Raw genomic sequence first — 15786 nt, 5'->3', positions numbered from 1 at the left:
ATTCAACACGCTTCTAATAACGGAAGCCGAGAGAAGTATATCTGGGGTTAATTACTCACAGCCTCGTTCAGCTTAATGCGGACGGTGCTTTAAACGATGAACCCGGCCGGTTGATGAGGGAAATGCTGGCTACGAACTTCTCCTGTACACGATTCAATGAGCTAAAGTCGCGACTCGAGCCTCTGTAAGAGATGCGCGCGGATCCTGCTGTTTCATTGAAACAACACGGACTGTCATTACACAGGTTGGGTTGCCTAAGTATTATACACATGAAAGAACTTTTTTAAGGGATAAATTATTTTCTTTCGCGGTGCAAATAATGTGATGAAGAGAGCACCGCCATTATACAGTGACTCGCATTAACCCCTTGCCGTGTTACAGTGTCTACTAGATATATGTCCAAAACACGGGTCTGACCAAGGACATATACAGGACGAGTCACGAGAAACAGAAAACTTGATTTTCTCTGTTGGTATGAAGGATAAACGAAAGTTTCAAAAGTGAAATGAAACCATTCAAAGCGGGCAGTACGATAAAGCAACAGATTTTGTGTTTAACATTTTTTTACGTCATTTCAAGGTCGTTGATATATTTTTTAAATGGCACTAGGTTTTTTTAATCGCATGATGTGATGACTATTGCCGAGACGAGGTCAGCGACGTAGTACACTATGACCTTGAAATGATCTTGAGTGAAGAAATTAAAATAAAATTACGTCAAATTTAAATGCGATTTTTATTTTAATAACTGTTTAAAGAGGTGACCTCCGACAGTTATACATGCATGAAAACGTTTCTATTACACCTTGGATTGTTTCAGTTGAGATAGTTGCACGGAAGTGATTAGGAGTGATTTGCACAGGAGATTATCTTTCACCAGCCGCTCAGGAATTCCAATTATAAACGTTAGGATTTCGTGTAATGGAACTCAGATTTCTGGACTCAGGAGCATTTCAAGATCATAGTGTCCTAGGTCGTTGAGCTCGTCTCGGCATTAGCCATCATATAATGAGACTAAACATACATAGTGTCATCTAAAAAAATACCGACGACCCACAAAATCTGTTAATATCATCAAATTGCCCCCTTTGAACGGTTTCATTTCGTTTATCCTTCATACCAAAAGAGAAAATCAAGTGTTCTGTTTTTAGTGACTCAGCCTGTATATTATACAAGTAAATATCATCGGAATTATATTAGGTGAAGTAAAAAGTTCTGAGCGTTTTTTCTCTTTATTTCGACGATGAAATTAACCCTTAGCACTCGAGTGGTGACTCTGAAGCACCACTAGAAATTGTTGTGGAATTATTTCAAAGAAATTACAAAAAATATTACAAAATATGTGTTACATTACAAAAATTGTATTGAATAGATTACTAAACATTTAAATATTATATGTGGAAATCGGATCAGTTTCGTATGAATAAAATGCGAATATTCTAAGACGGAAGAAAAATTTAGTTTTAGAATGAAAATAGCTCCGAGTGCAAAGGGTTAACAATGTTAGAATTTTCGGATTTAGATCAAATATGCGCCGTTTTGTTCGATAACTTTTGTCCATTTTGAAGGCAATTTCATAATTCCGCGATTGAAGAAGTTCTCGTCGTCCCTATTGGTAAAAAACTTGACCAGCTGATTGAGGCTAGTTTTGTACCATCAAGAAAATTTTGCAAATGCTTGAAAAGGTGATAATCGCTTGGTGCCAGGTCTGAGCTATACGGCGGGTGCGATATAACCTCCCATCCAAGCTCTCAGAGCTTCCGGCGCGTCGTCAAAATTTTTCAAAATTCTAACTTTGTTAATTTCATCGTCGAAATAAAGAGAAAAAACGCTCAGAACTTTTTACTTCACCCAATATTTGGTATATCATATCATATTTGGTATTATTTTCATTAGAAAAAATGCCACGAATATGTTGGTCAAAGTCCCATAAAAAATAATGAAAAATAAACCAGTTTTGTCATTGGATTAGTAGTGGTCTCCTGTCTCACAATGATATACCCGACCCATATTATGTTTACACTCCTCGGCGACCGAACGCCACTCGAGCTTTGTGGACCCTCAAGGGGAATACCCCGCTGCAGTGGGGATAGTTCTGGGACTTTTATCGGCTAGATATTTGAGACAAGTATCGAGTAAAGACTGTATTTAATTTACCGTTACGGTGATTAGACTCTTCCGTCTGTGGTGAGTTTAGATTATAGCTGATGATTGAATTCCTTACCACGCAGTATTTATCTTTTAACAAGTTCCTTGCCGAGCCTTTTTTTCTCGATTTTTCATCACGGATATTTAATGTTTTGACTATTATATTATATTATCCGTGAACGACGTTTAATGAGATCGATTTGAATGATCAACTTTCGGAAGTGTTCAACAAGTTCGAAAATCGAATAAGAGTTTCGGTGTGAGACCTCTCAATGTTTTAAAAATCGCGTTTTTACTGGTAATGCATGTGTTACAGTAAACTAGGCTCTGCGAGAAAAGCAATAGATTTCGTTGAAACGCGATTTCAGCGGGAACTTCTCCTGTTGCAGCAGAAAACGATACTCTTAACTTTTGCGCCAGTGTCTCGTGAGACTACACTCGCGAAAAGCAGGAGGAAAGAAAATGACGCGCGCGAATCGCTCGAGAGAACGTCAACGGGGGCAACGATAAAATTTTTATTAGGATCTAACTGGGAACTTTTTCCAAAGATGTACTGGGTGCCAACAAATATCTGTGAAACCGCAAATAATACAAAAATAGTCGGAGCATGTTTCTTTCTATTATTTCTCATGTAAATCGTAACAGTGTAAATAACAAATTTTTCGTTCACAATTCTCAAGATCATTTTTTAGACGTAAGGTGATCAATAATCTTGATAATTATGAACGAATCCGTTTTTTCCCGCATGATCATCATTCATACAAAACGTAATAAAAAGAGTTCTTTTCGTTTTGCAATTCATTATAACGGCATATATTTTGGAGACATCGTGTACATGTCTACCGAGTCCGTTGGTCCAACTTCCTTTGAATAAAATCACTCGGCTGACTTCCACGTTTATTCGATAGTAGCGGACATTTTTATCGCTCGGCTACGAGGTTTCTTATTTTTTTATAGAGCATGAATGGAGCGGTAAAAAAGTGCATGCATCGCGTTTCCCACAGTAGTCGCACGCTAAAAGTGACATTCGAAAAAGAGAAGATAAGCGGCAAGCACTTAGAAATATGGAGACGGCGATGATACTGAAAAGGTTGTAAGATAAAACCAGATAAGACATTGAATGGTTCGAGAGGTTAAACATTTTGCTGAGGAACCTCTATGCTTCGAATTTCTTCTTGACCTCCGTGCTAGTTAGGACAGAGTTGTTTATGAAAAAGTGTGTTGGAAACGTAGAAAATTATAAATAACCATGACAGTCGTGTCAGTACAGTGTTTACGCTATATACAGTAAGGAGCAAAACTGAGTCCACACTATTTGAAACAACATAACTTTTTAAAAATTAGATCAATTGACTTCAATGTTATTGAGAAGTTAGAAGGATTAGTTTATTAGAGGAGGTGTAAAAAATTTTTGAAAAAAATTTGGATAGGTCGGAATCGCAAAAGAGATAGTAAAAGTTGGCTTTTTCAGCTTTTTTATCTGAGCCTGTATTGAAAATTTAAAGAATGTGTTTGATTCGCTCGAATAAATTATATCCATGCTGAAAATTTCATCGATATTGGTTAATTCGTTTACGGGTTATAAACGCTTCAAAGTGGGAAAATTGCAATTTTTCACGATTTTCGACTTAAAATCGCACTTTTAATCTTTTATAACTTCTAAACGAATTAACCAATAATAGAGATTCGTTGTCCTTTTCTGTGTTCGGCGTAGATCAAAGAATAGCATCTCCTGGCCGATATATGTCCCTGGCTAGACCCGTGTTTTGAACATATATCAAGTAATCACTGTATTCCTATTGTATTTCCTATTTCTTTGTACGCATTTCAGACTAGTTTTAAAGTTGATTATCTCAGAAAAAAGCCTTGTACAGGGTGTATAAAAAGTAATGGTCATCCGTCCTAGGGGTGAATCTACACCTCTAGATCATTGGAAATTTGTCAAAGAAACTTGCCGCAAAATTGTTTATAACAAAGAAAATTATTGTTAAAGTTTTTTTAACATCAACACCTTCTATACATCGAGAAAATAAAAAGTTTGAAAAGAGCCATATGTTGCAAACAAATGGTTATAGAGATATAAGCCAGTAAAGTTTTTGGAAAATTTGATTGTGTGGAGTTATACGTATAGATAAAAGCCTACTATCACAGTCCACCTGATCGTGTTGATGAGACGGAACATAATCGTGTGCGTGTCTCGAGGACAAACGAAATTTAAAGGGACATTCGGCGTTACGCCCGTACCAAGTCATTGTCACCCTGCTCGTTCGGATCATTTTGAAGTTGCAAAGTATGAAAGAGAACCTTGTATCCAATGTTATATGTTATACATACGAATACTAAACCTACATTATAAAACGCTAATGTAAAGTACACTTACAAATTTTTCAGAATCATCTGTTCCTCCGTCGGATTCACCCCTTTACACTGTCCCTTTACACTTCTATGTCCCTTTTATTTTCTCGATGTATAGAAGGTATTGATGTCAAAAAACTTTAACAGCAATTTTCTTTGTTATAAACAATTTTGCGGCAAGTTTCTTTGACAAATGTCCACCGATTCGGAGGTGTAGATTCACCCCAAGGACGGATGAACATTACTTTTTATACACCCTGTACAAATGATTGTTTTAATTGTACAAATACAAACTGTACCAGTTTGCGAATTATACATAAAAAATTTTAATTGCACTTTGTAAGTGTACTACGTATCCAGTTGTAAATTGTTGTTAACAATCGCCTCTTTCCATTCTGGACCGTTGACTATAATTATTGGCATAAATATACAAGTAATTTGCATGTTCATATAACTACTAGCACAGTGACTATTGTCCTGACGTTCAAGATATGTTACAAAAGCTTTACTCCTATTTTAAAATTTATACAAATTTTAAGACATTGTAATCGAATAAAATCCCATTTTATGTAAATTGTACTAAATTCCATCAAATTTTATATTCTAACATTATTTAAAAATTTTCATAAGCCTTAAATAATGATCCGCAGTCTACTTAGTATACTAATTAGACTACGCATTGCATTTGTAACAATTACTATTTTCTACATGTATAATAGTTTGAATATATGATTTTTCTTTTGCTGAATCTTTAAGTGCACTCTTAACAGAGACATCAAAGTCGTATTTTATTTCGATGTCCATAAATTAACATCTGGAAGTTTGTGAGCATAAACATGCTCAGTCTAATAGTAACGTTTTACTTTGATTATACGTTGTCGCATACTTACGATAAACAACAGCAACCAGTATCCAGTGGCAATGTTGTCGAAATCTGAAATAAAAATACATTTATTTTTAAACAGGATAGCTCATAAACATACTGCAGACGAAAACTATTTCATTCTGTTTAAAAAGCACAGATTTTGTTATATTTTAGTAAAAGTCGGGCGGGATTTTCATGAATATCGAAGAATCAGGAGTTGCTTGGCGTTGTATGTCTGACCAAAGACGAACCTTACTACTTGTACACCGAAGTGTAGAACCTATATTAAGCCTATATTACCTATATTAAGTCACGTGACTATCCCGGGCCCTTAATATCTAATTAATCCTAGGTAACTATACTATCAGGTGGAATAGTTCAATAACAAGAAAATATTTTTATAAAAATACTTCATTATTAGAACGATTGGAATGAAACAGTTATGATGAAATATTTGGCAGATCGTATGATATCGCTATTCAGATGTTCCCATTCTAATTTGTACGGGTTAACAATAAATTCTATAGTTCTTTCCTATCGATAAGCAGATTTCAAATTATTTTGCCTAATCAAGGACAGAACCTAAATCGTGTGGATGACTGATCCTACACTAGACGTCTGGTCAATAGCTCCGTGCCTTGGTGAATGAGTTGTCTATTGTGACACGATAATCAAACCAATCAAACTGTTTGTCAAATACAGGGCGAAATTTAGCTAATCGTCTGTCTAGTTTTACATATTTCATTAAAAATTGCTTCGATACCTATACAAGTTTGGTTAGTCAAAATGTTCTTCGAGGTGTCAGACCAAGGAGAATTCTACTCCACTTGCCTGACTAAGAGAATTACTATACTACTTTGAATACGTAGCGTATTATACTCGGTCTGTTAGATACATTAACTGGTTTATTTCACTCTCTGCACATTCCATAAATATTTTTGGAATTCCATATTTGGAATAAAGTGGAAAAAGGCACACACTCTAAATCAGAATAATTTATAAAAAAAAATTTAATTTTTAATGAATAAAAATAATTAATTTATTTATTACATTACATATATAATTTATAACATTTATAAATGGATAAAACGACTTCAATTTTTCCACAAAGCTAGAAGGATCACATTACCAAATGACGTGTGATGAAAATTTTGGAAAAAATTCGTTTTATCAGAATCCAGAAAAAAAATAGTAAGTTGCTTTTCACAACTTTTTTATCTATTCTTGTGACGTAAATTTAAAAGATGTAATTTTTTTAGAAGTATCTGCTAAATTTTTCCCTCATTTTGAACGATTTTTTTTCGTCCTTCCAAAAATCATCATTTTTGATTTTCGTTTTCAAATGTAGTATACACAAGTAATGAAACAACTTGTATAATGACTGCTTTATTATTATATTTTTAAATTTTATTGATCTTTGTTGTTTCCTTGGTACCAAATTATCTCGCTTTGAACAAACAATTTCAATCGATTATGCCAACGAAAAGACACCGCCGCGCGAAGAGCCCAATTAAATCTGGAGCGCCTTGTTAGCGCTCCTGTCGTGCAATAATCGCCTCCCTGCTTTAATAGCAGCCTGAAAATAATTTGTGCAATTAAGCTATTGTCTAACACAAAACAGTTCTGAGGCACCATATACCATTAAATAAATTAGATTATTAGTGGGAATGTCGTCTGCAACAATAGAAAAATATTAAGATGAACGTACTGGTAATCCACCCGATTCAGTTTTACTTGAAAATACGATTCAAAATTGTCCAAATATTTATAAAAAATCTTGATTCTATGTTTCATATTCTATCAACCATCAAGTCGATTCTATCAACTTTTAAATTATAACCTCAATATTTTTGATTTTTGATGTTGAAATCATTTCAATTTTACCTATTTTAAATTTACTTAATTTACTTCTTTCCCTTTTAACAATTTATACATTTTTTATTTTTTTAGTAATTCTAATTCTTAGCTTATAAGTCGAATGATTTTGTAATTTATTGAAATGAATACAATAATTATTTTATTCAAAGTAAATTTTACATTTAATTTCGACTTAAATTTAGGGTGTGTCGTACCATGTAAAAGGAAATAATTGAGATATAATTAAAAAGGATGTAGTTATAAAAGGATATAATGTAATTATCTTATAACTAAAGAATAGTAGTTAAATTATAACATTAAAATTGCTTTTTAAAATTAATAAATTTTATATCTTTTAATTGAAACCAAAATTAAGGTAAATTATTGCTAATAATTTGTTTGAAAATAGACTTTCCAAGTGGAGAAATACGATATAAGAACTACTAATTTTTTTTTTAAATGTTCACTAATATTTAAAAAAAAAATGTTTATATAGTATGAGAAACATTACATTTTCAATATAAAATTAACTATAATAGTTTATTTACGTTCGAATCTATTTACAAAAATGTAATCTAATATACATGTAACTTTCAAAAATCTTCGTATACCATTACAGTGTTTACTCGATTTTTGTCCAAAATACGGATCTAGCCAGGGACATATATCGACCAGGAGATACTATTCTTTGATCCACGACGAACGTTAAAAAGAACAACGAAGCTCTCCTCCTCCTCGGTGACACTCTTCAGCGACCAAGGTCGCTCGAGCTTCTTGTCCCCTCACGGGATATACCCCGCGGCAGTGGCGATAGTTCTGGGACTTTTATCGGCTAAGCATTTGGGACATATATAGAGTAAACACTGTATTTGTCACATCTCCAGTTCGAACTAGATCGAAGTGTGCGAAATAGATTAATGTAGTGCCGATAGGTTATAAAAAGAAGAAGATTTCTTGAGCCAGTTATCAAAACATCACAAATGTTATTTTTTCGTTTTTAATGGGAATTCTGTTCATTCGCTTGGGTGGTATGCATTCACTGGACAGTTGACCCTAATCGTATATTCGAAGTTATAGATCCAAATTCGGAGCTACTTCCACGTGCACTTCATCTCAGCTTCAAGGACTACCAAATGGAAGGAGACCAACGATTTCCAGGAATATTGATAAAACTATTCATCGAAGGATGCGTCATTTTTACAAGAATCCATTAGGCGGCCATCCAACGGATCAGATGCATCAGGGGAAAGCTTTCAGAAACATTTCACTGTAACATAGCCCTCTCTAATCCTTTTCCGAACGTTCTTCGACTCGTCCCGGCCAGGTCATGCCCTTCGTTTCGTCGTTCCGGCAACCGTTCTGGTCTTATAACCGCAGCCAGGAAATAAATACAAGAACTGATGCACGTCGAGGATCGCAACGCATCCTGCCGCGCTGGCTCCCTGAAAGCGATCTATGGTACCACGAATAAATTCGACCCAAGACGTACACCGTAACAGCGCGAGTCTGTGTGTGACCCTTCAGAGCACGCTGCGGTATTTTACGCGAACCGGTAACGTTGTTCTGAAATGTACGGCCAAGATGTGCCCGTTCAAACTATCTTCCAGGAATTCAACGATCACGGTCAATTTTCGAAGAATTTACGGCGAGCTCGTACGGCTCGAGAATAGTCGTAACAAAACACTGAACTTGATACATTTATACTCGATTCAATTGACCGCGTTGCAATTCGTCTTGCTTACGTCATCGCTGATCCAGCAAATCGATTCGAGCATGCTTCTACGATCATTTTATCCACTTGATTCAGTCACAAAAGACTATCGTATATGGTTTCATAGATTCAAGTCGTGTCTACTTAAGACATGTTAACATTACAATAATGAATATTTCCGTACAAATGTGTGAACTGATATACAAAATTGTGTGCGCACTTTCAATGTTTTATGTATTCTTTATTTCATTCTTGTCTTAAAGTATTTGTGAATATTAATTTCACCTGTCAAAAACGCCGAAAATCGCACATCTTTACACACGCATAACTTTTGAACTACCGATCTCCTAGGATTGCAACTTGGATTTTCGGCATTTTTTCGCCAAAATCTACGGGACTACATAAAGAAAAGTAAAAAATTTCTGATTTCCTGAGGTGAAGTTTAACCAAGAAGTGAAAAAACAGCTGAAACCTTGTGAAATCTCGATAAAGTCCAAGAAGAAGATCGAAGATAAAAATAATAAAGATTCTAACGGTAATATGTATATTAATTTCTCTAAAGCAATAGATAATCGCACCAATAATTGACGGTTCTTTATTATCAATGTTTATCCTACATTCTCTTTATTCTCAGCACTAATGCCTTACAGTTTCATTATTTTCGACTAAATTAAAAGTTTGTTGTACCCTTCATTCAATATATTAACATGTGTGTTAGAAATCAATAGATTTATTTACTAATAATTATTGGCATTCGGAAGGCATATAATACTACGCCATTACCGTTGTAATTGTCAAAATGTCTTCTCACTTTTCCCAGAAGTGTAATTGTATCTCGAACAAATTGATTGTTAACAGTGTACACCAAGAATACGGTGGACAATTCTAGGACTCTTTCCGTCCCGTTTAAAGAGTAATAGGAGTATCAACAGTCCCGTGAAGGAAAAAGCTTGTTAAATACCGAGGCCGCTATCCATTGTCTTTTATTCTCTGGAACAAGAGTAAATACCGCGTTTAAAAGGCCATCTCACACTTCTCGCGTACACTGTACCGTGTACTTATGGCTACTTCGGTAACTCAAATGGAGGTAAAGTGTAAGAGATGACCGAAGAAAGTTTCTGCAAGTTCTATGAAAGGAATGAAAGAGCATCGCGACAACAAAGAAATTTTTACACTTTCAACATTTCCAACTGAGTCGCGTATCGATCACACATTTCCTGTTCCTTCAGAACCCGCGAAATATAATGTCATAACGAAATTGTGCAAAGAAATCAGACGCAATTAACCTTTAAAATGCTGGCATGATTCCATACGGAGAGTCACTAATATAAATTCCATTGCCATGTAGTAAAATTCATTTTATTCGTAACAAGTAACGTACCGATATTCCGATATGCGATTTATTTGTTTGAATTGGATTTGAATTTCACTTAGTAGATTTAGCGTCGACTAAAGCTCATGCATTATACAAAATAAATGATGAAAGAATTTCTTTCCCTGTTTTCCGACTACAAGTAATTTATGCTTTACTAAATCTTGAGATTGAAACACCTGTTTCTATTCAGCGAGGTCCTTCGGAGCTTATGGCACGACATTTCCCAACACATTCATTTTCAAGAAGACGTTGGTATTCTGTGCATGTCATAAAAAAAAGATAGTAATCTCGGTATATTTATAATATACGTAAAACCTTGTTTTGAAAATTATCACACTAAAGTTGTATTGCTATAAAAGCAATACAAACAGATATAATGAAAAAGATAGAATAAAAAACAGAAAACATAGAAAAAGCAGAAAAAACATTTTTTTCCGTCTCGTTAGCCCAGGACAACCGCAAAATAAAGTTGTAAAAAGTACAATGTAATCTGAGCTATTTTATTGGAAAATTTTTGCAAGTCGAATTCAATTAAAAACGTAATCAGAAATATAAAAACCTCTAGAAACAGCATGTTTTTAAATTTTTTAATTTTCTAAAATCTGGCGTACTCCACGTTATATTATAAACCGATTTATGTACAAACATTCCGGAAAAATTTATTACATTTTTATCGAAAAATTACCGGCAGTCTAAAGGTTAACCCCTTGCATTGCTATTTATTTTGTGGTTACAGAAGCTACAAAATCTTCATCGTTCAGAATTTCCTAGAAAAAAAAAATAGAAAGTTTATATTTAACGTATGCCTACGTATTCTCCAAAAGCTATATATTGACTACAACAAAATAGAATTTTATTTCGGTTTAATGGAAATTATTAATATACATATTTATTAGATTCTGTTCAGGATCTTCATCGCGAGTTTGACTCGATATCGTAGGGCAAGGGGTTGAAGGTCAATTAGCTATCTTCGAACGCCTGAGGTGTTCCTTTCAAACAGAATTTCTTCAATTGATTTCTTTTCGACGTAGCGAGACAATTGAGGACACGGGCGGTATGCACTTAATTGAAAAAGTCCCGATATTCCTTGGATGACATTCTTAAGAATCATTAACGTCGAACTTTTCGACACTACGGTTAATCTGCATACTAATTCACAATGGGAAATCCAGCTATAGTGTGTCCCGATTTATAGTAGAGTCACCCGCAACCTTCTTCGGTCAATCGTTACGGATAACTCATCTATCTGAAACGCTATGTTCCCTCCTCTTACTCACCTTTAGAAAGTTCATTCGGTAACCGATAAATCTACCGCATAATCTTCTCCTCCTGTTCGGGATCTAAGTAGAAATCAATTACAAGCTTTAGGTTTCTGAATGCTATACCGTGAACCACAAGAAACATAATACAGCGGATCGGAAAAGTATTGGCTCACGCTGTGTTCTGTGATAGTGCGAGCTGCGATGGCACCATTTTTATTATTTAGATTTTATAACATTTAGAAATGTTTTAATATTAAAAATGTTGTACAAGAAACGAAAATTCTGTGATAGAAGAAGTATTGAAACACTGTTGATTTGTATGTTTGTACAGTTGGAAGCATCACGTGATTAGAAAAGCAAGAAAAGATCCGTTTATGATTATCAAAATTTGATGCAATCGTCATCTAGGAAGAATGTCACTGGTCACACCATAAGGATAATGGTTTTTCTTTAAATAGGTCTATTAGAGTTTATGTAAAAGATGTTATATGAAGACATACTTTCTACAAATTTTCTACAAAAACGAAATTCAAACGAGTATTCACTATTACGAAAAACCTTACCTAGCCTCCTCTTTCAATTTCAGTGAAACTGTACGTTCACAGACGAGCCAAAAATATGGGGCACGTAGTTTTCTTATCGATAGCGACACAAGTTCAAGGGATGCAACCACCCTCTGAAAATTGGCACCCTCGAAGATATCGACGAAACTACCAAAGATAAAAGTACTGCTTGCACGGCGAAGTTACAGTTTCTCGGGGTTATATTGAACTTGCTGGTACAGGTCCCGCCAATATTATTTCGACCAACAAATGTTCACTGAAACTAGGTTTCGCTAATGTGTATATCAAGATGTGATAATACGAATCAATAATTAATTTTAGAAACATATATCTTGTATACACGACATCAGTAATTCGAAGGATTATAATTTCCTCTCTGTCGAGCTGGGTGGAAATACTGTTTTTCAGATAATAAATAGTAAATAGTCTGTTTCATTTCAGAAATAAATCGAACCTTTTTGAAAGTTTTATTTGTGAGAAGAATGCTTTAAAATAAAATTTAAAATATTTTACTTCAAGACCATTGGAAATAAAATATTTTGCATCGATACAATAGCTTCAGAATACTGCGCACCATTAAAATTTCATTTAAACTTGATACCAAAATTAATATGATTTTTAAATACTATACACAACATTTACATGCATTTTATATATTTCAATACTTATATTTAATACAATATATTTTAAATACTATTTCCAACGCCCAATTGAATAATATTATTCCACACTTTAGATCCTGAAAATAAGAATATTTCATTTTATACTGTAGGTACCTACTAAAAATAAAAATGTTTTATTTTTATTTATTTTCATACATTTAAAATAATATTTCATTTGAATTGTAGAAAAATCGGTTACTTACAATAGTATTCGAAATATCTTTCCGCGAATAATTTACTCAACACTGTTGACAATACCTTGATTGTGAGAAACACCGACAAGAACATCAAACAACTATATAGTCTTCCAACTTCTATGAAACTTTACAAAATGGCAGAATATCCAAGAGTAAGAAATACGCATTGCCAAAGGGGTAAATTTAAATGTAGAAGTTGCGACTTCATTTAGATACTCGTGTCTATCAAAAAATTAACTCTATCACATTGTGATACAACATTGAAAAAATATATTTTGATCTGAAATAGTTTACGAGATGATCATTTCCAGATTGTAATTGCAGCTTTTGAATTTTGCAGCTTGCACAAAAATACGTTTTTCTTATTTTCGGTTGCTGTATAGTTCACGAAACATGCTCTAGCTATTGTCGACTAACATTGTTGGTCAAAACATATTTTTACGTAATATATTACACATTATAACAATATGAAGTTATTTTTCTAGAATCAAAAATTATAAAAAGAATTGATTTAGAATTGATTCTCTATTTATTAGCAATCATTACCGTATGGTTCTACCCCTTTAATAACCCAAAATAACACGTATGTCATTCCCAGTTAAACTACTTGATCAATTCAAAGGCTAATAATGACCATAGATGTAACCATTAATTCAGTAGCACTCTATAATTGTTAATTTCAACTCACTGTAATTATCCACCTCGGAATGGTGAATTAATAGCAAACGAACGGTTGTATAAAATAGCTGGTAATTGGACGAACTATGTAAATAAATTACATTTTGCGAATTTGTGCTTGAAAATAAACATATGCGCAGACTTTGACATAATACACTTTTCAAAAAAATTAGGGGATCACCTCTACGAACCCAAGAAATTGGACCAAATTTAAATGATCATAACACCGGCAAAAAATGTTGTATCGATATTGTTCAAAAATCATTTGAAAGCAGGAAGTCTCTATTTTCAGATTCTTTTTCAAAATTTTAGCTATATATGTTGCTTTTCAACACGATTATAGCGTTATAAAGAATACTTTGACAGTTACAAAAAATTTTGTTCAACTTTCAAACATCACATGGCCATAAGTTTTTTTGATAAATTGTGTTACCATCATTTGAAAGCACCTGCTTTCCTGTGCAAAAAACATGGTTGTCGAATATTGTGCGATTTTTTTTTATTCGAGTTATTCAACATTGAAGTAAATATTGCCCTTTTAACTTTAACGGGCTCTAAAAAGCGAAAAAATCATCGTAGGGTCTTCTACAAAAAAGCAGTAGATAGAGCATTTCTTTCTCTTAACGGCACTTCTTTTGCTTTTTCAATTTGATTAACATTTCGATATACCAGGTTTTTCTGAAAATATGTTTAAAATGTGCACCATTTCCACTTTTCATTCAACTCGCTATGTCTCGGCGAGAAATGGTCGCAGCACCATCATCTTAAGGTCAGTTGGAAGGAGAGAATCTGCCGATTTGATTGAGCACTCGATGAACCCACTGCGACAATTTTTCACCTATAGAAGTTGTGTTTAAATCTACCAGATAAGACAACCAGGTATTTTGCACAGGAAAGCAGGCGCTTGCAAATGATGGTAACACGATTTATCAAACAAAATTTATCTCACCCCACGTGATGTCTGGAAGTTGAACAAAATTTCTTGTAACTTTTAAAGTCTTCTTTATAACACTGTTACTATGTTAAAAATAAAATTTGTAAAAGCATCTGAAAATGGAGACTTTAAATGGTTGTCTAACGATATCAAGACAACAATTTTTGCCGGAGTTATGATCACTTGAAATTGACACAATTTCTCCGGTTCGTAGAGGTGGTCCCTTCATTTTTTGAAGAATGTAGTTTCTTGGAGGTGGTGCGCGTATCGTTCGACGTCGTGCAATTATTCTAACCAGACGGAGAAGAGGGAAGAAAAGCAAGATAAAAAAGAAGAAAATAATGAGATAAAAACAGTCAGACAAGCAATTTGATTGTCGCTATATCGCCGACAGAGATAAAAGAATCGCAAACATGTATCGAGAAAATTCTGTAGTATCGGGATTTTTAAGTTGTCCAAATATTAGTTTCGATTCAATGTGCCGTGAATGACAAGAGTTAGCTTTTAGATGAATCCTACGTATGTTCAATTGAGCATGTAACGTAAAGGAGTGCAATACACTTCAAAGTTTTACTTTGAAAACTCGCCAACTGTATGAAACCCGACGCCGACGCCGACGCCGACATCGGCGTGGTTGAAAGATCATATAACCCAATATGCTGTGAATGTTATCAATCTGCAACGAAAGTAATAGCAATTATATCGTTGAATCGAACGGAGGAACACGAAACGCTAACTAACTAAGTAATATCCCTGATGACTGCGTTTAACTTAATTGCAATCTCGAAATGGGGGCTCAGTGGAATCTGATAAGGAAGAACTTTATCAGACTGGTTGCGCGGAACGCTTTGCATTTCCGGCACTGTATGGAACACAATAAATTACAAACTTCGCTCAGAATGAATAATGTTGTGTTTTCAACTTTTTCTCGTAACCATCTGAAAATGTTTTATTCCAAAGTTGTACTTTGCTATTGCATGGTCTTGATTATAGATTTCAGGAGTTTGCAGATACAGTATTTACTGTATACAGGGTGGAGATTATAAAGCGTTACAGACGAATAACTCCAAAAATATTGATTATGTCTGTATTATATAAATGTATTTTATATTGTATAAAAGCATTGATTATCTCCGAAAAATATTGATGATGTCCCACATCATGTGGTGGGACCTTTATT

At 34.2% G+C, this 15786-nt stretch overlaps 1 protein-coding gene and 1 long non-coding RNA gene across 2 annotated transcripts in view; one reads left to right on the top strand and one right to left on the bottom strand.

Moving 5' to 3' along the window:
- The window catches only part of Nmdar2 (glutamate ionotropic receptor NMDA type subunit 2), a 478712-nt gene that overhangs the window by 398984 nt on the left and 63942 nt on the right, over window positions 1-15786 (bottom strand). Inside the window, exon 2 of the mRNA XM_076789520.1 lies at window positions 5393-5436. The gene's annotated coding sequence lies outside the window, so the exon portion shown is untranslated. The remainder of the gene's footprint in view (window positions 1-5392; window positions 5437-15786) is intronic.
- The window catches only part of LOC143355058 (uncharacterized), a 285284-nt gene that overhangs the window by 253880 nt on the left and 15618 nt on the right, over window positions 1-15786 (top strand). The window lies entirely within an intron of this gene.

Source organism: Halictus rubicundus, chromosome 6 (genome assembly GCF_050948215.1).
Source record: "Halictus rubicundus isolate RS-2024b chromosome 6, iyHalRubi1_principal, whole genome shotgun sequence".
NCBI classification, from domain to species: Eukaryota; Metazoa; Arthropoda; class Insecta; order Hymenoptera; family Halictidae; genus Halictus; species Halictus rubicundus.
The sequence above is the reverse complement of the archived record's forward strand: the minus strand, read 5'-3'. Positions and strand labels throughout refer to the sequence as shown.